Source organism: Ixodes scapularis, unplaced genomic scaffold (assembly GCF_016920785.2).
Source record: "Ixodes scapularis isolate PalLabHiFi unplaced genomic scaffold, ASM1692078v2 PGA_scaffold7__128_contigs__length_106722199, whole genome shotgun sequence".
NCBI classification, from domain to species: domain Eukaryota; kingdom Metazoa; phylum Arthropoda; class Arachnida; order Ixodida; family Ixodidae; genus Ixodes; species Ixodes scapularis.
The window spans coordinates 10,097,714-10,121,463 of NW_024609882.1; positions in this window are offsets into that span (position 1 = coordinate 10,097,714).

A 23,750-nucleotide genomic window follows, 5' to 3' on the forward strand; every position below is an offset into this window, starting at 1 on the left:
GTAAGGAAAATGGATAAAAACATTGTGTATTACGTTTTTTTTTTTTTTAATTTTCTTTACAGGCGCTTTATTCTTTCTTGTGAAATTGAGATCTGTTGAACAAATTATATACGGTAAAAGTAATTATCAGGTGAGGATTGAAAATGTAGCCCAGATGTATTTTCTGTTCCTCCGGCGAGATTCCGGCACTTGTATATATTGTTTCTCCCCTGGAAGTTGTGACGCGCCATTTTTCTGTCGATGATATAATGAAGACTTGCATTTTTCGTGCTCCTCTTATAACCGATGAAAACTCGGCACACAAACTAACCCGCCAAGCAACACCAGCGTCTCCCTCTTTTTGTGGTAGGGAGCACTGGCAGTTTGAGCCAATATCCACCGGGCTATGAGGTTCGGCTCGGCGGGCGGCGCCATCTTGCGGATTAATTCTTGCAACACTGAGACGGCCCGTGGCCTCAATTATTGGCCCCCGATCTCGAGCTCGAATCTCCGAATGGCCTGCCAAACTACAGGGTGAAACAAGGAGACGACAGGCTCTTTAAATCGACTGGAAAATTCGGTTTCTTAACCTATTCGCGACTCCAGCGACCTATAGGGGGCGCCACCACCAAACAAACATGGCGGCTGAGTCCAGGTCGCGTCGGCTCGGCCGGGCCGCCTGAATGGGTGGCGCATTCAATTTAACAAATTTTCTTTTGTTGAATGCCCAATTTTATGGGTATTTGAACTGAGACAGTTAAGTGTAGCCGGTGCGCATAAACTTGCCGAGCATAGCTTTGTTTTTCCGGTGTTTTTTTTTTTTTTTTTCATGTCAAACTTTTGTTTCGGAGACTTCGATCAAAACCGAAACTATGGGCTCCGGAGAAACGGTAATAGACTCTAATTAGTTTTGATCATCTAAGGAAAGCGGCGAGGGCTACAAAATTGTTCCACCGAGAGTAATTTTTAGCTAACTCGCATGCCTCGACCATGCGACTTATCTGTCCACGAAATTGAGCTTTTGTGCCTGTCCGCGTTTCAAGAAACAGCTCCAGTTGTGTGCTCGGTCAAGAACACATGCTGCAGGAAAATTACGAAAATTAAGCAAGCGCTTCTTGAGCCAAGGAGCATGTCAACTCGTTGGCGCTTCACTAAGCAGCTGATACTCGTATTTCAATTCAGGTTTTAGTAGCAATCGACAAGTCATATTAACGAATATGCGAATTATGTATCATATTACGTACTATGGTCCCACTAAAGCGATATTAGTATATTCTTCGGGTTAAAATATGAACTTAGTTAACTAACTATTATGTGAACTGCTGAATAAAAGTATATTTGACAAACAAAGAGATACTACTTAAACTTAGCCACACGGTTCTGCCGGTAGAACAGATACGAATGCGGACAAACTGAGGAGAGTCTTCATCGGAGATTCAACTCAACCCAACTCCCTTAACGTGGTCTTTCTCGGCGAAAAGCCGCCAAGATGAATAGCCAACGCACCGGCCGGCGTCACTGGCTCCAATTAACTTGATGCTAATCGAGCACAACCATACTCAAGGAAAGCAGCTATCGAACCTTCCCATTCACTTGACTGCAACATTGGTGTTCCCTCCAGTGAAACACTTCGTCCGTCGACCTCAGTCCACTGTCCTGCATCCTTATAAAGAAACCACCTATCAGTTACCAAGCAGTCGTCCCTTTGAATGTGATAGAGACAGACGAGAAATCAAAACGTTTTTCATTGATTCCTCCTCATCCAAAAAATTGAAAGCACGCGACCGTGTGTTGTGGAGTAAACGGGCTTTCAAACACGTGATGGAAAGAAACAATCTATTGAGGCTTCACCACACTAATGAACACTCAGGCAAACTTAAGAAATTTTCGGACCTTCGTCAAATTACATTGCTCGCCCCCGCGCCGACAGCACGTGTCCGCGAAAGCCATCAGAGACGCGGCGGGGCGCGGAGCGACCTGGACCGGCTGGTTCCCGGTTTTCCCGCTTGGCGGCGACCGTTTTGCTGGAGTCGCGAATCGCGCTACGGCTTTGTGCAGGGTTGCCAACAGATGGTGCAATTTTTTTTTTGTAAAACTTGCGAAGCGTGAACTTACCTGAGAAAAAAGTAAAGAAAGAAAAATGCTTAGCTCCTATGGAGACGCAGCGACGCCACCGGTCTGCAAACAACACAGCGCCGTTTCGCACGGGAGACAAGAGATGGCGCAACAAACGCCGCCAACGAACGAGCATACGGCGCCGAGAGCAGGCCTTTTTAGCAGACAATCTTTTCGACTCAAAAGCGGAGCGTGTTCCGCAGGCGGCGACAGTCGCAGAAACAAAAACAGGCACGGTAACAGCAAGGAACTGCAGTTCCTTGTCTGCTAGAGGGCCGGCTCTCGGCGTCGTCTGCTCGTTCTTTGGCGGCAGTTGGCGTTGCGACCGCTTGCGCCATCTCTTGTCTCCCGTGCGAAACGGCGTCGTGTTGTTTGCAGACCGGTGGCGCCGCTGTATTTCCATAGGAGCTAAGCCTTTTCCTTTCTTTACTTTTTCCTCCGGTAAGTTCGCTCTTTGCAAATTTTACAAAAAAAAAAAATGCACCATCTGTGGGCAACGCTGCACAAAGACGTAGCGCGATAGGTTAAGAAACCGAATTTTCCGGTCGATTTAAAGAGCCTGCCGTCTCCTTGTTTCACCCTGTATAACGCAGCGCTCGTGTCCCATGGTTCGGTAGTTATAGGCTGTCACAAAGTTGTCCATTTTGGCCACCAGTCGCGCTGACTAGGAGCCGACCGAGGCGTCTCCTGTTCACTGCCCATGGGGCTATACCAGCTGAAAGAGAAAGCCTGCGTCAGCGTCGCCGCCAGCGCGTCTCGCAGCGTCTCACAACCAGTGGGACGCTAGCACACGTCAACGCCAAGACGGACGTGTCTGCCGGTTTTCATCCACTCTCGCCGAGCTTTGGCCTGTTTGCCGCTTGGGGGCAGCTGAAGGATGCACCAGCAATGACGTCACACGTAGGCCTTGTCTTCTAGGTGGTATTTCTTGAAAAGTCGAAACTATAGATGCCGCAAACTTAAGTTAATCTTGAAGTTTGACACTTCCAACCTCCATGTTCGACTGGGTCGGCAAACGTTTGGACGTTTAGCAAACGTCGGCGAAGTTGGACTTGTTGAAGAGCGTTGCCCTTCGATGCATGTGTGTTCGGCTACGGTCCGGTACTATATAGTATTACGGTACGCCGTACACCAGTGTCAGTGACTGATAATATCAAGATGAAAAGTATTTTTCTCTCCTCATTTTATCAGACTGCTCTTTTCTCGCTGGCGGATCGAGATCGACCTCGGGGGTGATATGTGTTTTCAATTTGCTACTAGTATCAAGCAGTTACCGCCGACTGCGACCCCGAACTCTTGTGTTGCGTGATGCTCAAGTGCGCATACATTGATTAGTAACGAATATCGCAATGCTTGCCGTTCTTCGGCTGCTACGCACAATGTGGACGCAAGAGGCCTCTTGTGATATTTTATTTCGCCATAAGCACAGGAAAACCGATGCCACGAACTATTGGGACAAGTTTGACAACGTCAAAAATGCACCGTCGTGCTTTTCGTCGTGCTTTTAAACGTTTTTTTTTTTTTTTCATCGTTGAGGCGATCATGAACATAAAAGGCCCTGTGACTTCCGCTTTTCTCGCAGCTTTATTGGTCCCATTTAGCTCGTAGCGTCGGCTTCGTCTGTACTTACGCTGAAATGAAGTATGGGAGTGGTACCGTGGCGCCACTGTCCTGCCCGTACACTTCCAATCCACTCGATAAATATGGCGCCTCTTCACCTACAGGTGGTCTCAGCCCGTTTTTTAAATTTCAGCGCATACGTATATTAGCTTGTCTTCAGACGTATTTCTGACGAACTTTACTTCAAAAGTTCGAACTGGTCGGAACTGGACAAACGCACGCATAGCCGAACGGTGAACACCAAGAGGTTCGCATCTGCAGCACTGGAAAAGAAGGAACAGGCAAAATAGTGCGGCTTAAGAAAACTTGTCTGCGGAGCGCAAGTTCGTCTGCGTCGTTTTCAGGGGTTACGGTGACGTCAGAACGCCGAGCTCTGATTGGCTCTAATTAAAGGATAGTGGGTAGACCTCAAGGCAGCTTGCTTTGAGGTCTACCCAATATCCTTCCGGTGGCAGCCAATAAGAGCTCGGCGTTTTGACATCACTACAACCCCTGCGCCAGAAGAAGACGAACTTGAGTTTCGCATAGCCAAGTACTCGCACAAATAAGTCATCCTGCTGAGCTGAGCTAAGCTTACGCGCCTCTATACAAGACAAGGCATACCACTCTCCGCGAAACATCGTCTCCAGTCATAACCTCCTATATACTGACAATGCGTGGCAGATCGCCACGAGAAGTGGCCGCCGGTGGAGCGAGAGACAACAGATGAAAAGGGAGACACGTGACTGGTGCCCCGCTGCGGCGAGACGCCGAAACACACTTCTCTTGAGCGAACAAGTGTGTTTCGAGTCCTCGCCACTGCAAAAGCTGCGCGCCGACCTCCAGGTTCCCCCAGAGCCATAGATAGAGGAAAGTTTGGCCAAGAGGCGTGGCCCGCTTGACAGCTCGTCCGCCACGTCACTGACACGTCACGCTAGCGTCGCGGGTCAGTGACAAATGCGCCTTGTGCGCGTACAATATTGACTCAATTTTTTATCCATCATTTCATTTCAACGCTTAAGAAGAAAGAAGCACGCCCCACTCCGCCATTTTTGTTCTTACCCGCGCCGGACGACAGCGCTCGTATACGCTGCTCTCGGCGACTGCCAATGTATGGTCGTTTTGATTTCTGCTTTTGTCGGTGTTTAACAGCATTTAATATCTGCGGTATTTATGCGAGAGCCATTTTTAATCAGTTCCACGGCAACCTTGTTTATTTTCCGCCCGTACGGGCAGTGAAGCTGCCCGGTTCATGAAAATTGCTTACGCTCAGTCAAACATTGCGCTGGGTGCGTCGCAAATTTTCCACCGAAATAAACCTCTCGTTGTTTACAGCTGTAGTTGAGACCGTTCATATTTGTTGATTTTGATGTCGGGGTACGACGATTTAAAGTTCCGACGCAGTTGACAAGTTTTTGGCATAATATTCACGTCAGCTAGCGCCGACGCGCGATCGCGGGTCAGTGATATGAGATATATGAGGTACGCCCGCGTTTGCTTCGAAATATACGAAACTATGAGCGATTGTAAACTAAAATTTGAAAGAGATCTAAAGCTGTTCACCCGAGACGGTTATTTGCAACCGTGTTTCTGAGCAGGAATTTTTCCCGATATGCGCCAAATGCATATGAAGCTTGGAGCTCTATATTTAGATGAGATGATCTCGTCATGCAAGCGTTTTTCTTGCTTCAAAAGGGGGATTTCAGTTATGGCAGATATTGTTGTATGTAACTTTTTTACTACAACACAAACTTGTCGTGCCTGGGCGTCAAAGAACGCTAGTGTAATTTAGCTCAATATCGATACAAAATCCAGGCTTTTGTGTACATCAAATACCATTTATTTTAAACCGTCAAAACCAAACACACAAAGAATCTGCAAACACTGTTGGAATGGCAGTCTGTTTCAGTTTCTTCGAGCCATCTAAGCGATTTTGCTCGAACTGCAATTCTTCAAAGTATGCCTAGAAAAATATAATTTATTGTACGTAACAATGACCTATAATTGACATTTAAATGCAGATTTACGTCATTTACATTAAATCCAGGACAACTTCTAAGTTTCAATTTATTTAGCCGTTACTAGTTTAAGCAGGGCTGTCATAACCAGGGCCCCTTAGAAGCTGCAGATAGCGAAGATCAGAAATGCGAATAATTAGAGTTAACTTCGCCGTCTTGTTTTGTTTGATTTAAGTTCCATGTGCTAGTATATCTTGATGCAACAAACAAGGGTCGTAGCTTTAGTAATCCCACAGGCTTATTTTGATGGCAACGAAGTATAATTATGCTTCACGTTTCTTGAGTTGAGCCAAATTTTAAACTGCATGTATGACCAGATCACTACTATTGACAATTATTTATCAATTCGTACACTGCGTGATCGCATCTGTAGAAAAATCCCCATTTACATGGGGAGTTTTGGAATAAATGAAAACATTCTTTCCTCACAAAGTCGGGAACCTGCCGTTGGCGTCCACTTGTCGCGCTTTATTTTTATTAGCCAAACTTTCGGTCGTTTTTTTTTTTTTTTTTTTTTTTCGGAGTAATAAACAAGCCAAAGCCATCACGGCTGCTTTAGAGCACCGAATGGCACAGGAATAAATCATTTTCGTCTTGGAAGTAAAAATAAACGCTCAGCTAATCAAGGATCCGGTAATCCCCCAGCGTAGCCTACGCGCGTCTACGGGGAATAAGAACAAAATTGGTGGAGAGGAGCATGTCGCGTGCAGCGCGTTCGTCGTTGCCACGCGGTTACTACGGCCAACGTCCACGCCGATGGGAGGAGTCAAGGGTCCGCCTGGGTTCACGGAGGACAATCGATGGCCAAACGTTTTCCCTATCTATGGCTCTGGGTTCCCCCAGTGAGTTCCCCGAGAAGTGGCTCTTCGATGCTCCGTGCTGCAAGAACTCCGCGCTCCAAACCTGCGACCGAGAACTCTATGGCTCCGTCGTCGAACTGCCAGGCTTTCTGAGTATAGAGAAGGCCTTGCTCCAGTCAATCCAGGCAGCGCCACCTGGCTTGAGTCAGCGTCTCCGCTAGCGCGTGTTTTGCAGCGTCTCAAAGCAAGAGCGATTCTAACACGCGGCGACGCCAGACGCACGCGTCTGCCGCTCTACAATGAACCGTCGCTGAGCTTCGGCGTGTTCGTCGCTTGGGCGAGTCGAGAATCCACTGACGGTGACGTTCTGGGCAGGCCTTGCATTCTAGGTGGTTTCGTTCTGCTCCACTCTTAAGGCTCTGTTATATTCCGACGTCGAGCGTAGCGAACGCGGTGCAGTGCAGGGCACACAGATTCTAATCGGTTGCAGATATGCAGTTCCTGCTCGCCGGCCAATGATAGGCCCGCGTTCTACACTTCGCTGCGTTCGATTTCCTAGACGTCGGAGTATATTACAGGCTTTAGCAATGGTGAGAGATATTAGAGTATGTATTGACTGACCGTAACAACGAGGTAGAGGTGTTTAGAGTGATAAACCGGAAGTTCCGAAGTGGCACCCCCCCGGGTGCCGCCATGTTTTACGCAAATGTGACCATTCGTCACGTGACCTCCCAAGAGCCGTGACGTCGCAGGTAAGATGGAAGCGCCCAGAGCTGGCGGATGCGAGTCTGTTCGGTGCGCGGCAGCCGTGATGTGCAGCGGCTTTCCGACGATTTCGGGCTTTTTCGTGCTCGCTGACGCAGGTATATTGTGAAAATAAGGAATGAGACTTTATACCCTTTTTGCGCGAGATCGCTCTGGATCATATGGATATTAGCACCTGCGAGACAGCATCAGCCGTATCGCCGTACCGGTGCTCGGATTCCGGGATGTGTTTGAGGATCGATAGAACTTTGAGTGCTTTTAGCATGAAATTTTCGCGTTCTCTTAGCATTGTTTGAACATTGAAATGGCTATGAATCGACGCGAAAGGTATACGTTGCGTTAGGGCCTAGGAGAAGTTGTTACAGGCCTGCGTCACCGAATAACCACAGCAACTTTTAGCGAGGAAGCTCCTGCGCCCTTTGTGCTAATCGGCGATTGTACATTCGATCGCCTTTCTTCCTTTTTTTGTGAGTGCGAAGTGCACCCTTATTTTCAGCTACGAGGATGACGTTTTATTGAGTGTGGGGATGAATAAATCGTTGCAGGTGCCTGCTTCAAAGCTATTCGACTTGCAATAACAACAACTGTTTTGGTGTATGCATAGATTAACGGCACCTTTTTCTCTTTCGTAGGATTTATTGCAGCAATACTTTTTTTAATCAAAACTGCATTGTATTAGTCAGCCAATTATTTACTTGGTCTAATTACCTGGATAAGATGATTCATATTTGTGTTCATCCCTTGCCTGAAGAGCAGTCTTGTTGAAAAAATGTTGACCATTCCTTTCGGCCTCTTCAATAGCCTTTTTTTGAAAAGTGTGGCTATACTTCGTATCATTGTAACCTAGAAAAGGACAACCGCCACAGCCCCTTCGAGCCAATCAGAGAGACAGAGCGAAGGTGTGTGACAAATCTGTGCAGATGAGCACTCTGAATGACATGTTGTCATGTGCCTCTCTCCAACGTGCATATTGTCTCACCGAGACTGTAGCCTTTGCTGTTTGCCAAATTGTGATGAAACAAATTACAGTAGCTACTACTCTAATTACCCCAGGCTTTCATACTTTGGTCATTTGTTCGACAAGAATGTTACGTCCGCCATCACTGTGAACTCGGCTCAGCGCCCATTGGACTCGAATGCTGCATTAGCATTTGACGTGAACTGGGGCCCATTTGTGTGCTTTACGCCGGAAAAAAATGGCAACGGTTGTGTTGCTTGATGGGTTTCTGCAAAGGGTCTACGTATAGGAAGTGTCCTGCTATATAACAATGCATCAACACATACGATTAAAGTATATGCTCAGAGGTGTGTTCAGGAAAAGTGGAATGAGTGCAGCCCAATGCAACAAGTCTGCCAGTCTGGTATGTCCCATCAATTAATATTGAAGGGTCAGAGATGCGAGTGTCCTCAAAAGGACCTGCGCGTGTGGTGAACACAATTCTTGGTGTATAAACTCTCAAGGCATAAAGGCAAGCGGAAATAGGTTTATCTGGTTAGTGTATCAAATGTTTATTTCCACTGTATTACATAATTATTGATTCTTAGTTAATGGTTCTAGAACGAGTTCTTTCTGCGACAGTCTCCTGTCAGGCGTTCAATCGTAATACCTGTGGACCTTGTTGTAGGATGACGCTCCTGGCTCGTCGGTGTTCAGTTTGGTCGAGTAGCAACTTTAACCGACTGATGCCGTCTTGTAATCATACGTCATGTGCGCCTACTGACATCTGATGCACTGAAGCTGCAGGGCTGGCTTCTAATCCGCAAAATTTTCCTGGTAGTTTTCTGCATCAATGCAGCAAGCTCGGGCATGTATTGGCTATATGGCTGTGCCTTTTGCTGTACCGTTGACTTGATAGCTGGCAACAATATTTGCTATCAAGCCATTTCACTTCAATTTCGTAATGGAGATTTATTGTGCATCCCACGACCACTCCAACTTGTGCAAGTCTTGTGTGGCAAAGTGAAGTCTCGTGATGCTTGCAGTCCACTTTTGAGAGAAACCAACTATTCTATTTCTGAAGGTCACTGGGCGGCATTCTCCCTCAAAGTTGGAAATTGTGTGCTTCATGGTGTGGACACAGATAATTAGTGTCAGCAAATTATTAGGTATTGTCCTTGGGCGACAACCGACACCAAATCCACTATCACTGCATCGCCGCTCACCTGCTTTGTCGTGCTTACCTCCCATCCAGATGAAGTAGATCACGAGCTTCGGGGTAATGTCGGCACCAGGGACAAAGACCGCCGAAGATAATCCTCAATCTTCCCCGGACGCTCGTCAAGACGAGGTCGAGGGTCGTTCGGCACGAACCCTTGCAAGCCAATTCATTGGTACGGGCACCTCCAGTAGACAAGGTCGGCCTCATGCAGTGGTAGCAGAGTGGTTTTCGGTTGACCATTCGCAGTACCTTCGTCGTCCTCGGTGTACTTTGTTCAGCGCGGACCTACACTGGTTCTTCTCGATATCAGGAATGCTTCGGCATTGGGGCATTTCGTTGAATTGGCATTTAATAGTAACAGGTAGCCGGTGGCGGTCGTTGTGACTTTGTGGCATAAGTCGCCCTCGTTTCGTCAGATGCCGCTTCGCTCGAAGAAGTCTCCAGTTGAAATGCCTGTCAAACTTCTGAAAAAATCTCGGCGATCAAAATTAAAGCCGGGCAACTGATGGCAGGAACTAGCTTCCTTATCTCCTCCCGGACACCGTTGTGAATGATGTCACAGATGCCTGGGGGGCTGGCGTCGAAGTTGCAGCTGGACGACTTGAGTGTCGCGACGCTGGGGAGTTTTTAATAGTGACGTGCTCGGGCCTGCAGTGTGCATTCAATGTTGGAAGCTGCATTGATATGAACCCTTCGACTGTTGTCGTGGGGTTGCGGACAAGGCTGCTGAAGGTGTCCCTCACATGAGGAACATGGGATTCTTAGCTTCTTGTCTTCTGTAGCATCAGGGTTGGCGTGGGTGCTCGATCAGAAGCAAAACATCCTCCACGAAGGTGGTGACGCTCTCGTTGGGGCCGTGTCCTGGACAGAATCGGAAATTCGGCTCTCTCTTGGCAATGTTGGCTGATGAACATGCACTTCAGCTCGGTCTTGCAAACTTCCAACGACGTTAAGGAGGATTCGTGGTTCTCCAACCAGTGCCTCAAAGTTTCTTTCATGAGAAGTATAGGTTCTGCAGGAGCTGGTTGTCCATCTACCCACTGTGGTGGGCGACACGGTTATATTGTTCAATCCAGCCCTCGACGTCTTGTGCACCTTGCGTGAAAGGGCATCGGAGTGCGAGGTGCGACGGGCATGCAAACGATGGTGGGAGCGAACGTGGTTTGCTGCGACAGGGTTGTCATTGTTGGCTTAGTCAGCTTCGGTTTTTCTGGCAAAAAACCTAATTCAGTTGGTTCTTGCTGGTAGCAGCGCCTGGCTTGGATTTCAAGTTCTTCGTGGTGTATTTCCGAGTTTCGCCCTTGTGGTACTCGCTCGTCTTGCAATTTTGCTGTTGGGCTTGGGATAGGACTTGGTTCACGGCTCGCCGGGGGTTTAAGACTCGGGATAATGTGCCACCCGTGTCTTGTTATCGGGCAACTCGGCTGAGGAGCCGCCAGGGTAGACACAGAGTGAAGGGCTATGGGTAAAGTGCGCATGGGTAAGGTGCGCAGCACCTCCACCAGAACATACAATGACAGCTGAGCATGGCCTGGAACTTTCCAGAATAGTAAATATTGATAGAAAATATGACTGGAGCAAGCATCCGAGACAATATAACAAAACACACAGAAAAGAGTCTATCCTGACCACTAAAGAAGCTGCACTGCTTTAGTGGCATTCTGTCCGAATAAATCCTTTCCTTCGGGGTCTGGCGACTGCCGTGGACGAGCTGAACTGAAATCGATGTGAGACCACTTTTCTGGTAATGAGCCGCAGCAGACTGCCGTCGCAAAGCGGCGTGAATGGGTGAACTGGGTAGGTAACGCGCGCGATGAAATGTCCACACAGCTTGCAATTCGCGTAACGAGTGTTGAAACTTTGGTGTCGACGAAACGTGCGACAGTCCAGCGGACTCAATACCAACTGCAACAGCTGTGCTCAGTGAAGGTGCACGTCTACGCCAGAACAATTTAGTAGGCAGCACAGCATCACCTAAAGCATGGCACAGGAACTACCAGCTTGAAGGCAGCTCTTCGGCGCGCCGCACACCTGTGCTCCGTAAAAGAGCACGTCTACGCCGAAGCAATTTGGGAAGCAGCACAGTATCATTTAGCACGGCACGGGAACTACAAGCGGCAAGGCAGCTCTGCGGTGCACTGCACAACCAAAGTGAGCCTTCAGGCATTTGAACGAAGCGACACCACGATTGCACACTGCCAAGCACGACTCACACAATTTCCGTCGCTAAACTGTAGTGTATCCATACATTGCACACGCTTTACTGCAGATCTCGAAGGTTCCGACGGTCAACGAGAGCACAGAAACGTCGCCTTAAATTTCATCCTAGCGGTATCCAAATCAATCCGAGGTGCGAGCAACGAAGGGCAGATTGTCTCTTCCGTGGCAATATCGCCGTCGGTCACCAGCGAAATGCACACTGTTCCTCCGTATTTTCACCTTGTACCTACGTCAGACACCACGCTGAACTCTGAACTCGCTGTCGACCGGCCTCATATGACAGCTTCTGCGCCTGAAATCTACTCGCCGAGACGAACGACAACCAACAAAGCATCCGACAAGCTCCGGCCCAGCTGGGGCCAGCCGCTGCAAGGGCGCTGCCATCTTTCTTGTGACGTCACGCATTTGGTTTGGTCATGTGACGAGTGGTCAAATTTGCGTACAATGGCAGCCGCCTTATGGGGGTCACTTTCGAGTCCAGACCGGAACCCCGGTTTATCGCTCTAAGCCCCTCTACCTCGTTGGACCGTAATAACGTTACGTTATGCGGTTCACTGCGTGCTGGCCGTTAACTGTCACCACCATCGTCTTACGCTATCTATGTTGCCCTCCTTCGTATAAGATGAGATAGTTTACGCAAAGCTTTATTTTGCGCGTTGCGAGTGAAGGAATCTATCGTTTCTCAGTCGCAACACCTTTGTGCTACTACTGATAATAAGGGCTCCCTGAGAGCACGCGCAAATCAGTGCGTTATTTTCGAGTTTCTTGTTTTTTCTTCCTACCTACGACATCAGCAAAAGGCCATCTGAGTGCTGGTCGTTGCAGTTGCTTGCCGTCAGGAGAGACCACCTATTCAGATCTTGTGTATACAAAACACGGTGATTGCAGCTTGCTGTAAAAATGACAGCCTGAAGCGCTACACTGAAATATTTGTTCTCGGCACTACTAATATAAGCTAGTAAAACGAAGCAAACACTCCTTAAAAGAAGAAATGGCATCACAAAAAAATATAATAGGTCAAGCTTAAGTATAGTGACAATTTAGTGGCGCATGTCGTCTGTAGGTGAAATTATATAAACGTAAATATCGAGTGGCTTCCTAAGTTGCACGAATCTTTTGGCAAAACATTTTTCTTTTGACTGATTAAGGGCAATAAAAAGCCCGAAAAATTTAAGGTAGAACCAAACTTGACAATCTTTGTCCAGAGTCTGGGTATATTGCCCGTAATTCACCAAACTAGTGCCAAAGTTAGGCTTCATTACTGGTAGTTTGGCTATCATCCGGCATCTTTGGGCCTATATTGGCAAGCTAGTATCAGAGTTAAGCATCACTTGCGGTTGTCTAGTTTTTTTTGTTTTTTTTTGACATTATTGGGGCTGAATTGCCAAACAACAGGCGTCAGATTTACGCTCCACTGCAGGTGTTTCGGCTCATATATACATGAGATCCTTGGCTGAAGTCTGGTACTTTGGCAATCATGTGGCGGACCAAACAAAAGCCATAAAAACGCCAAAAAAAATTATCTTGGCACTAGCGCCCTGGGAGCAAAACCGTATTAGGGCGCCAATTAGATCCTTAAGGTTGCCAAGCTTGTGCCAGGGTAGGCGATTCTCTGGCATGGTACCTGGTTAAGTAACCACCTTCTCCGCTAGAGTGCTGGAACGGTTACCATCACTTGGAATAATACCGTTAAATACCTGCCAAGTTTTTCGTAATTCCCGGGAGACTCCCGGATTTCGACCGTTTCAATCGATTGTGCCCTTAACAAATATATATATATATATATATATATTCCGGAAAACGCAAGTTAGCGCCCCCCCCCCCTCCCCTCTTTTCCGGTTTAAAAAAACGGAACAGTCCCTTGTTTCTATCCGAGCCCTAGGCCATGCTCAAGTCAAGTCTCAAACGGTCGCTTGCCCCAGGCTTGACACGCTTTCTTTCACTCAGTATCAGCTGAGACGCTGTTTCTAGCAAGCCGGCTCTGCTCTTTATTTCGCTATGTCGGTAGACGATTCAATCCTATTTTATCCGGGTCTTGTATCTTTTCCAAACTAGTTGGTCTGAAATGTGTTTTCCTTGTTTATTTCACTCTCTTTGTCACTAGTACGTGCCTCGGCGTCGGCCACTTCGACGTGGCTCCTACTACCAGTCATGGCTCTAAGCAAAAAGCGCGAACGCAAAAAGTATCTACAGGTTACTTTAACGAACGTCACAACCGAATTCGGTTACATTGTTGAGTAGTTCTAAAACAAGTGATGTGGAACTATTTTTTTAATTGAACTTTTTGTGCTTATTTCATTTTTGTACTGTGCTCCTGCTCTTAGCTTTTGAAGGGAAAACTAGATCTGCAAAACACCATGCGGAAATCGGACGACTTTTGTTGCACGAAAGAAAGAGTTTCCCTCCATTAGTTGAGTACCGAACCACATACTGACATATATCTCAAAGACGTTTTAATAAGGTCTCAAGAAAACCGCATCTTCCCATTTCCTTCGGTACATACCCTGTTTTGATTTTGATTTTCAAGGGCAACTGTTTCCGCATGTCATGAGTTCCGTTCGATTTTCGGGTGATATTTCGCACATCTGTTTCCCCTTTAAAACCGGATCCACATGGTGCGAAATTCCCTCGCGACTTTGGAATTTTTGTGTTGTTCTTGCGGTAAAAAGGCTTACTAAACACTGCGGAGATCGACGTCGCACCTCGTGAATCAAGAATGAGGCTGAAACACACGTGGAATATCTGCGGTTCCCAACACCTGCAGAAATTGGAAGATTCGTGCTACTGCAACACAGATCTGCCAATCTCTCGGCGGTGCACTACAGGTTGGCAAAAATAGGCTCGTGTCAAAAGAAAAAAACCCTCTCCTCCGCGCTTGTAGATTCCTTATTTCAAATACTGAGAAAAAAATAAGAAAAAAAAAAAGCGCGCAAAATGAGCGAGAATTACAGCGATAAAAACCAACGCGACAAAACGTGTTCCGCGTCAACGCGCGGCGTGTAGCCGAAGTGAACGCCGTTACCGTGAATAACAAATTGGGACGCGTCGCGCAATGTTGCTCGCCTCCCGGTCACTCTTTGCCGATGGGAAAAAAGGCGACAGGCGGGCCCATTAACAACGCGGCACCCACGCCGTGGCAGCAACAGCAGCCGTTTATGAAAGGGCCGCCGGCTGGCTGCGAGTTTTCGGAAGACCCGCCATCCACGCGGGTTTGCTGTGAAGTCAAATGAGGCTCGACTCTCGCCCGCTTTGACTTAACTATTGCACCCTTTGGGCACGCGCCATTCACGCGCATTTATTCTTTTTTTTTTTTTTTTGTCTTACGGCGACGTTAGTTTGGGAGCGACCATTTGTTTCTCGTCGGTTGTTGCTTCTGGGTGGGGAATGGGGGGGGGGGGGGGGGGGGAAGGGAAGCGATGGCGACGTTGCGCGTTGTTCGCGCCTTGTTTGGGCAAGCTTCCTTCCGGCTAATTTACGAGAATCTCTGGCCCGCACTCACAAAAACTGGTGGGAGCATGCGTCTTTGTTATGTCCTCGATTATTTCTGTTTGAACGCGGACACCCGTGCACGTAACAAAGCTGTTTCTGTTATGTGTGTGTGTGATATAAGTCGATGTAGATGTTGGCTTGAATAGATCCCGGATATTGTAGTGCTCAAGCGAAGGTAAATAGATGGTGCGTTTGCTGTTGTCTCATCGAGACAACGTTTAGTTTTTCGTTAATGGTGCGTAAAGGTGATCAGGCGTGCTGTTGATCCAGATCTTTTCTTCTGAAGGAATGAAAAAAGCTTTATTAGGGCAGTACAGTTTAGAGCGAAGCATTGTTTTCTTCTTCGATTACTTGGTGAATAACGCTTTCGTTAGTTAAAAATAAAGAGCTGGCCTCATTGAAATGAGATGGTATGGAGTTTATGATGTTAATGTAAATAATGTAAGGCTGCAGCGAGCTGAACAACTCGTTTGGGGACTCCTGTTTGTCCTTTGTCCCCCTTGTCCATCTCTCTCCAGGGATTATTATTGGTATTGAGTACTTGTTTTCCGTGAAATATCAGGCTATCACAGTTCTTTTTTTTTTCTCAATTGATACAAAGCTATTTGCTCTGCAAACCAACCAAATATGACAATAACACCCTTTTAGATTACCGAAACAAAATTATAAAGTTTATTAAAATTTGGAGTTGAGTTTTTACTTTTCCGCTCGTTTCTTTTAACTTGAACTCGTTTTGTCCCGTTCTAGAAACCCGAAAATTTCATTACTTATTTACGAAATGCATATTTGATTCATTTGTTTGTAAAAAGAAAATATACTTTGTCGGTCCCCATCGTTATTCACATAAATTGCGCCACTTTTGAGCATTGTGAACCGAGCTAGACTTCGTGTGAACGTTTATCGTGAGTGATCAAAAGAAATCGGAGGAAAAACGTTTTTCTCTTTTTGTTATCTACTCCTTAGAAGAACGGACTCTGAATAAAACATGCACACGTGATAAGTAAATCAGGTTGTAAAGTATATAGTTAGTGGAACCTGAGTGACAAAATTAAAAAAAAATGAATGGCGTTTAACAATTTTTTAAATGCGAAATTAGAGGGCAGTTCTTGAGGAGGAACAAGAGAGGGTACAGGGGGGAGGGGGGTATGGGCCCCTCCTGCTCTCCAGTACTGTCCTTCTTCTCCCTCTCTTCCATTTTTTCTTCCCCTCTGCTTCTCTAATCCAGTTCTCCCGTCAAATGTAGGCGGGAAAGTGACGTCTCATGGCTTGGTATCACGTCACCTATGAACAAATTCAGTTTCTCCGCTAAATTAAGCTGGAAAATTGACGTCACGTGACCTCAACACCAATTCGATTCCCCGCTAAATTTATCGGGGAATTGAATTGGTCTTGACGTCAGGTTACCTCATTTTTCCTCTATATTTAGCGCGGTTACGCCGATGCCGATGCCGCGAAACACGGAAACGGGCGCCCAAGAGCTGCGCTCTTAAACACTAGAAACAAGATTTAGAAATTTACGGGAATAAAACAGCAGATATTTATAAAGAAAAAAGTATTTGACAAATGCAAGATATGTGTTTTATTCTTTAAAGGGCCCATAACAAAAATTTTGGGATGAGGTGAATGAATTTAGATTAGAATTTTACTAATAAAACGTCGTTTAGTGGGCCAAAACGGAAGAAGGTAGTAAGCCAAAAGGTTGATTTTCAACACGAACGTTTGAAAATACAGCGGACTATTTCGTACCTCCTTCCCTTCGCAAGTTCTCTGCCTTTTTACTGTAATGCATCCTCGGTACCCAAAGCGCGTCATCTGGCCCTAACACACGTCACACGACACCGGACCTCACCTATTCCCTTCACCCTTAAAGCTGATAGCGCGGTGGAAGCTATGCGCTTGCTGGACCAATCAGCCTTTCATAACCTAACTTGACTCTTTGCGTGTGGGTATGCGCGATGGAGCGTGATCACGTGGAAAAGGTGCGGCTGGCCCAACAAGCACGTAGCTTCCACAGCACCGTCAGCTTAGGGGTGAACGGGGTGGCAAAGGCAACTTTTGTTCGAGTTTTGAGCGAGGGGCTAATCTTTTGGGGAAACAATGGCGGTGTCCGGGCACACAAACGAGAGTCCGAGCAAGGGGAGAGTCGCTACTTTCCGTCTTCTTGAACTGTTGGGCATAATGCGCGACTTGCGAGCTGAGGAGGAAAGCTAAGAAGGAAAAAGTTGAAAAATCGTTTCATGACTCCTTTAAGAAAATTGCAGCATATACCGAAAGTGAAAAAAAGAAGTTGTGAATGCGAAAGCATGCATGTCGTTGTTCCGCCTCCTTAGTTTGTCCGCGTTGTACTTGCATGGACAGGCAGGTTGCGTCACTGCCGAGGTGGAGGGCGCCGACGATGTGGATGCTTGCGGTGGCGCCATGTTTGTTGGCGACGAGACGAGCAGAACCCGCCGAGCGCGCACCCCCGTGTCCGTTTTACCGGCGCGGAGCCCGTAGCGCCATGGGGTTACGCCGCTTCGTTTTACCGGCGCGCGGGTGCCACGAGACCGAAGCGCCATGGGGTGGCCTTTTTTGAAACTGACGCACGCCGGCCCAATGGGAGCCTCGTCCCTTGTAACTACGATGCGCCCCAGCCAATGGGGCCTGTCCATCAGATTTCGGCTTCACTGCGATCCATTGGGGGCGGAGAAACTAGGGGCGGTTTCGCTAGGTTATTTGTGAGGCTTCAAAGCTGGGAGCCACCAGTTCGAGGCTTCACTTGGAGATAGGAGTATAGTAGCCGTTTGGTGCGGCTTCAAAGCTGATGACGTCGGCTCGCTCTTGGAAACAGTTAAAGTTTCGCACTAAAAAAAAAAACAACAAGACATTTATGTTGGCAACTGAAACGCCAAAACACGTAACAGACCCTCTCGAAAAGTGCGCTCCAACGCCTGTCAGCCGTGGCTTGCTCAAATACTCTAATTGCGTATTGAACATGAGGACTGCGTCGGCGTTCGGCGTGAATTCTAATCCAATTACGCGCTTCGTTTCCAATGTCGCTCGATAAACGTTTTGACAAAGGTGTTTCATGAAATGTCGGGAGCTCGGCTAACCCATACGATTGCGCGAGAAAAAAAGTCCCACCAAGCCCTGGCATTCGGCTAGGACGAAGGTACAGACCGTTTTCGAATAATAGAGCAACGCGAAAGAAGGATGGAAAACGGGAGTTAAAATTATTAGAAGGTTAAGCCCTGAATAAATGATCTTAGGTAACACTCACTTTAGCTCTAGACCTAATATTTAATGAGAAAAAACGCTATCGTATTTTTTTGCATTACTATACGCCCTGAGCATTTAATAATATTATTATTGCTCATTTGACATTATACCGTATTTCGACGACAGTCAATACATTTCTCATTAGAATTGGCCAGCTGAAGTGAATATTTAGAAAAGCTAATTTGAAAATTCTAGGTCCTTAATTTGATAATTATCGCTCCCACTGCGGTGGGTAAAGTTTTTTTCGCTGGAATCAGTTCCCCATTTCAGTGCAATTTTCGTTTAACTGACGAACCTCTTACAAAATAAAACCGAAAGACGTTTACAAGCTACTGTAATGCGAAATTTGAGCCCAGCTCTTTAGGATAAGGAGGGGAGGGTATGCCCATTCTCATACCCCTCTTCCCTCCTCCTCAACTTCTCCCATCCTCCTCTCTTCCTCGTCCTCCTCCTTCCCTCTCCTCCTTTCCTCCTCTTGTCCTTCTGCTGAATTTGTTCATAGGTAACGTGACACGAAGTCGTGGCATCATTTTCACAGCTAAATTTAGCGTGGAGACTGAATTGGTGTTTAAGTCACGTGACGTCAATTTCCCCAATAAATTTAACGGACAAATTCTCCCGCTAACTTTAGCAGGGGAAACGTCCCATAATGCAACGGGCGATTGCGCCGACGCCGCTCAACCTGGAAACGGGCGCCTATGAGATGCGTTCTAAAAAAAACACAAAACACCGTGTGTATGCTTTTGTTTTTTGTAAATTTAACTTGGTTGACTAGATGCAAAGTATTTTCACTGTCACTCAATAGAAATATTTTTAACAACAACCACCACACTGGCGTTCAAAGTCGTTGAGAAAGTTTACGCGGAAATGACTCATTAGTGCCCCAGATTGCTGCAGAGATGGTTCTCTTGGTTCCAGTTGGGTGAGCTTCCACAAGCGAAACGAAAAGTTAGGGCATCTGCAAGCCACTCGTGAGAGTTCACCCCATATTCCTGGGTTGTAGACTCAAGTAGTTGGCCTTCTAATAGAGTCTTCGTTTGTTAAAGAAAATATACGTGCCACCGGCCACTATCACCGCCGAATTTGTGGTGCTTTTTTTAAGCCACGTGTGAATTTGTTCCTCATCCTAATTTTTAGATTTGCCGGGAAATATTCTACGCAGCACCCAAGCCCTCCGACAGGCTCTCCGACCATCGGCTCAATGCCCTCTCGATGTGCGCCTTTCTGTTCCTATTTCTGTTTGTTTTTCTTGTACTTGGTTTTATAACGTGGCATGCTTATATATTTGATGAATTGTTTAGTTTCATAGGAACATCCTTATAGCCAGGGTTCCGTGTTTTCAGTTTTTTTTTTAATTCGGGACTGTTTTTAGGGATTGTTTTTTTTTTTTTCAGCAGATTTCGAGTGTATCGATGGAAATATTCGGCGTCGGACATGAAAGCGGTGTTTATCGAGTATTATGCTAAAGAAGCAGGATACGGGTACATAATTCTACAACCTCCAGAGAACATGATCGTGTCTAGAATATTTGAGAAACGTTCAGGTACCAATAAAGGAAGGAAACGAGATAAGGGGTCTGGTTTCCGAAGAAAGAGGTTTCCTCGTGGACAGCTCAGTGTGGCTGTGTTCAAGCTAAACACACAATAAACTTGTAGTTGAATATTTTTTTCCCCGGAAGTTTGGTTTTTTTTAGTGAAGAAAAGCTCTGATTCGGGGTCTTTCAATTTTCCCCGATTTTATTGAAACCGGTTCAAGAATTAATTTTTGGGGTTTATCGGTATATATCGAAAACACTACATCCTACTTTCAGCCTTCATAAAACAAGATTTTTCATAACAACGTCAACACTAGTGCAACGTCCGGTACGTAGGTGCCTATGAAGAGCGCAAGTTCATTATTTGCAGGGGCTGTGATGATGTCAGGACGCAGAGCTCTTATTGGCTGATTACAAAAACTAGTGGGTAGACCTCAAGGCGTCAAGCATTGAGGTCTGCTCACTATCCTTCCAATCACAGCCAATCAGAGCTCGGAGTCGTTCTGACGTCACCGCATCTCCCCAAGCAAGAAGCAGACGACTTGCTCTCTGCGTAGAAAGTCTAAATAAGACACTTTATCACTTTACCACCGTATGTAACGCAGGGACTTAGACTGTTTTTCATTGTTCGCTTTCTTTTTTCTAGAGCGAAAAAATAAACTTGAATTGAAAAAAAACAAACAAGGACAACCATATATAAAGGACGAAATGCATATTCCGCGAAATGCGCAGTTTATTTTTCCCCCAGCAAAGCGTAGAAAAAGTGTAATATATTTAAGTGCAAGAGCGTAAAAAGAAAGCGGTGTATTGTAGAGAGTTTAGACTGAAGAGAAGCAATTCAAACCGCGGAGAGCGTTTGGAATTTAATTGCGGACGCCTCCTGGGCAGGTTGGTCGTAAGTGCGCATGCGCTGCATGCGTCTTCGCGTGGCGAGGAGGAAAGCAGGTGGGGAGTCTGAGACGCTCGCAGACGATCAACGCTTTCGTCATTTCCTCGCTGATCATATTGCAAACGCGGCACACAAAGCACGTCATTCCGATTGAGCAGTTGAAAACACTCTTAAATCTAAGCACACTAGTGCATTGGCTCCTGGCATAGCCTCCGCTATACTGGGATAGCCTGGCAGTTCGACGACAGAGCCATAGAGTGCCCGGTCGCAGATTTGGAGCCCGAGGATCTGGTAGCACAAAGCATCAGAGCCATTTCTTGGGGAACCTGGACGTCAGCGCACAGCTTTTCTAGCGGCGAGGACCCGAACCGCACTTTCGGGTCCTTGCGTCTCGCCGCAGCGTGTTGCGGCAGTGACGAGACGCTGCGTTTCGGCGTCTCGCCGCAGAGGGGCGCTAGCCACCTCGCTCTCCTTTCATCCGTTGTCTGCCGCACCACCCTTTATATTTCGGCGGCTGCGTCTCGTGGCGATTTGCCAGGCTTGGTCACTATACAGGAGGCTATGCTCCTGGCCTCCTGGGTAGGTGGTGCTTCTTGAGGGGCGACGACGAAACCGCTTGTTGACGCACAGTTAAAGGGGGTAACGACTGAAGCGGGACGGCACTCCTGATTTGCAGGCAAGACAGGCTTCCTTGTGCATCTACGCACTATTCCCGCGCTTGTGGCAATAATTGATTACTTGGGACGAATGGAGGCTGGCGGAAGAGGGGAGGGGGGAGAGAGGCAGCGCTGCGAGCAAACAGTAGGTCTTTTTATTTCATTGTTCCCCGTCTGTGTTTTGTATTTCATTAGACATCTGTCAAGCGCGAGTGAAAGATGCGGTTGTGTCGTGTTCGTCCGACTTGTTTATTTTTTTTTTCAATCTGGACCCGCACCAACGCGCACTTTGTCCATTAATTATTGGTATCGACCCCTTTGTTAGCAGATTGCGTATTTCCACAGTCATGTCACTTCGAAGCTCGTGGACATCCCCGCTTGCTTCAATATTTACCACCAATGTATTCACTTACCGAGCTTCCACTAGGTTCACGACAAAACAATTAGTCCGCGCTCGATTGTCCCGTTGATAATATACGACACCCGAGTAAACTAGCGGAGGCAGGGCGGACCAAAGTAAGTTTTCTTACGTTGGCTTGAAATTGCTGCATTCCTTCAGCTGAAGTCCAAAGATTTTCCGAGATTTGCAGAAGGACAGGTCGAACACTGAAATTAGGCCCCTCACTTACTTTGGTCCAGCACAGACTCCCCTAAACGTAGTTTTAGTTCCCTTGACTTATTTTACAGTAATCACAAACATCTGGACTGTCTGAAAAACAAAATTGAACCATGTTCTTTTTTTTTTTTTTATTGTGAAACTAAACTGTGCGTTTCCGAAGACTGAGTTTCCATCTGAATATATATATAGCTATGGGGACAATATTCCTATGTCTCAAAACCTTCTATTTTATTATTCAGAATTTGTAAACAATTTTCGCAACTTTTGTATGTAGAAGCTATGGCTCCTAGAAAGAGAGCTCGTAAATACACGGATAAAAATGATTTCTTCTGCAAGAAGCGCATTACATTTTTTTTTTGTAAAAAATATTCGAAAATTTCTTAAAAACGTTTAAGCCCTTGGTATCTCGTGCAGGCTTCTAACACTCTGGAGGACATTTACCAATCGGCAAAGCGTATTTTATTTTTATAGTTAGAATATTGGAACTAGTTTTCTCCAATACCCACTGTCTAACATTCGAAATATGTCTGCACTGCCATGTCAGTGTTAATGCAAGTGGCGCTTGCATACACATACAGCTGTTCGTATCGTCGTGCTATTGCTCCGTGTCCGCTTCGTACTTGGCTGCATCTAGCTTAGACGTACAGGCAGTCATAATTAGGGAGTTTTGGTATAGCGTGCCAACAAGCTTTGCGCACGCAAAGAAATAACGTTGTCGCCACTGCGCGTGCGCCGAGCCCTTACCGCATTTTGGATTGGCTCATGGGGACGGATCTATTTCTTGCCGGACGTAAAGCTTCTTTTTTCCGTGCGCTTTTTTTCAAAACTTTCGCTTAGCTGCAATGCGAAAGACGATATTTTATCTGAAAGTAAACAGAATACAAATTTCGTTTTAAAATTGTGTTGCTACTCTTGACGTGCCGCAAATTAGAAACGCGCACGCCGCAGTCGTTTTAATGGAGAGCGAACTACGATCACAAGCCTTTAAAAGTAAACAAAAAACAAAAAGAAATACGAAAGCCCTCAACCCCCGAAGTCCCGGTTTGCTGAAAATGCATAAATATTTGCACTTCAAGCCAAAATATTGTGATTCAACCAAGCCAGCTTGCCTTTCAATGCTAAGTAAAGTATGCTAAAAGCTAAGCGCTAAAAAAAAAACGCGAATGTTGTGAGCTCGAGAAAGTAGAAAACGATGTTAATCGATGACGCTTATGGAAGAACACAAACAGGCACTCTGCGGGGAGAGCCATCGCTAAACGACCCGACATCGAAAAAAAAAAAGAAGAAATCCTACACCGGGAGAGGAAAGTTGAGTCGGCCTTCCGCAAAGCTAGAAAAGCCACGCCTAACGCTACGCGGAAGCGGAAACTGGGGTCTCTGAAAACAGTTAGACGACGACGTTGTCGAGGGGGAGCAACGGGTCCCCCCCAAAGAGCGGCTCGGACCGCCGCACTGCTGCGTTCATATCTCATCTCCCAGTGCCCGCTGTCTTGAGTGTCGTGCGCCATCTATCTGCGGAACTCTCTTCCAATTGGCCCAATCGCTTATCTCGGTCATCCCTCCCCGCTCTTCCTTTTTCCCGACCGCTGCCAGAAACACAGAGCCTCGCCGTGACTCCCTCCCCCCCCCCCCCCCCCCCCCTCGTCCGAG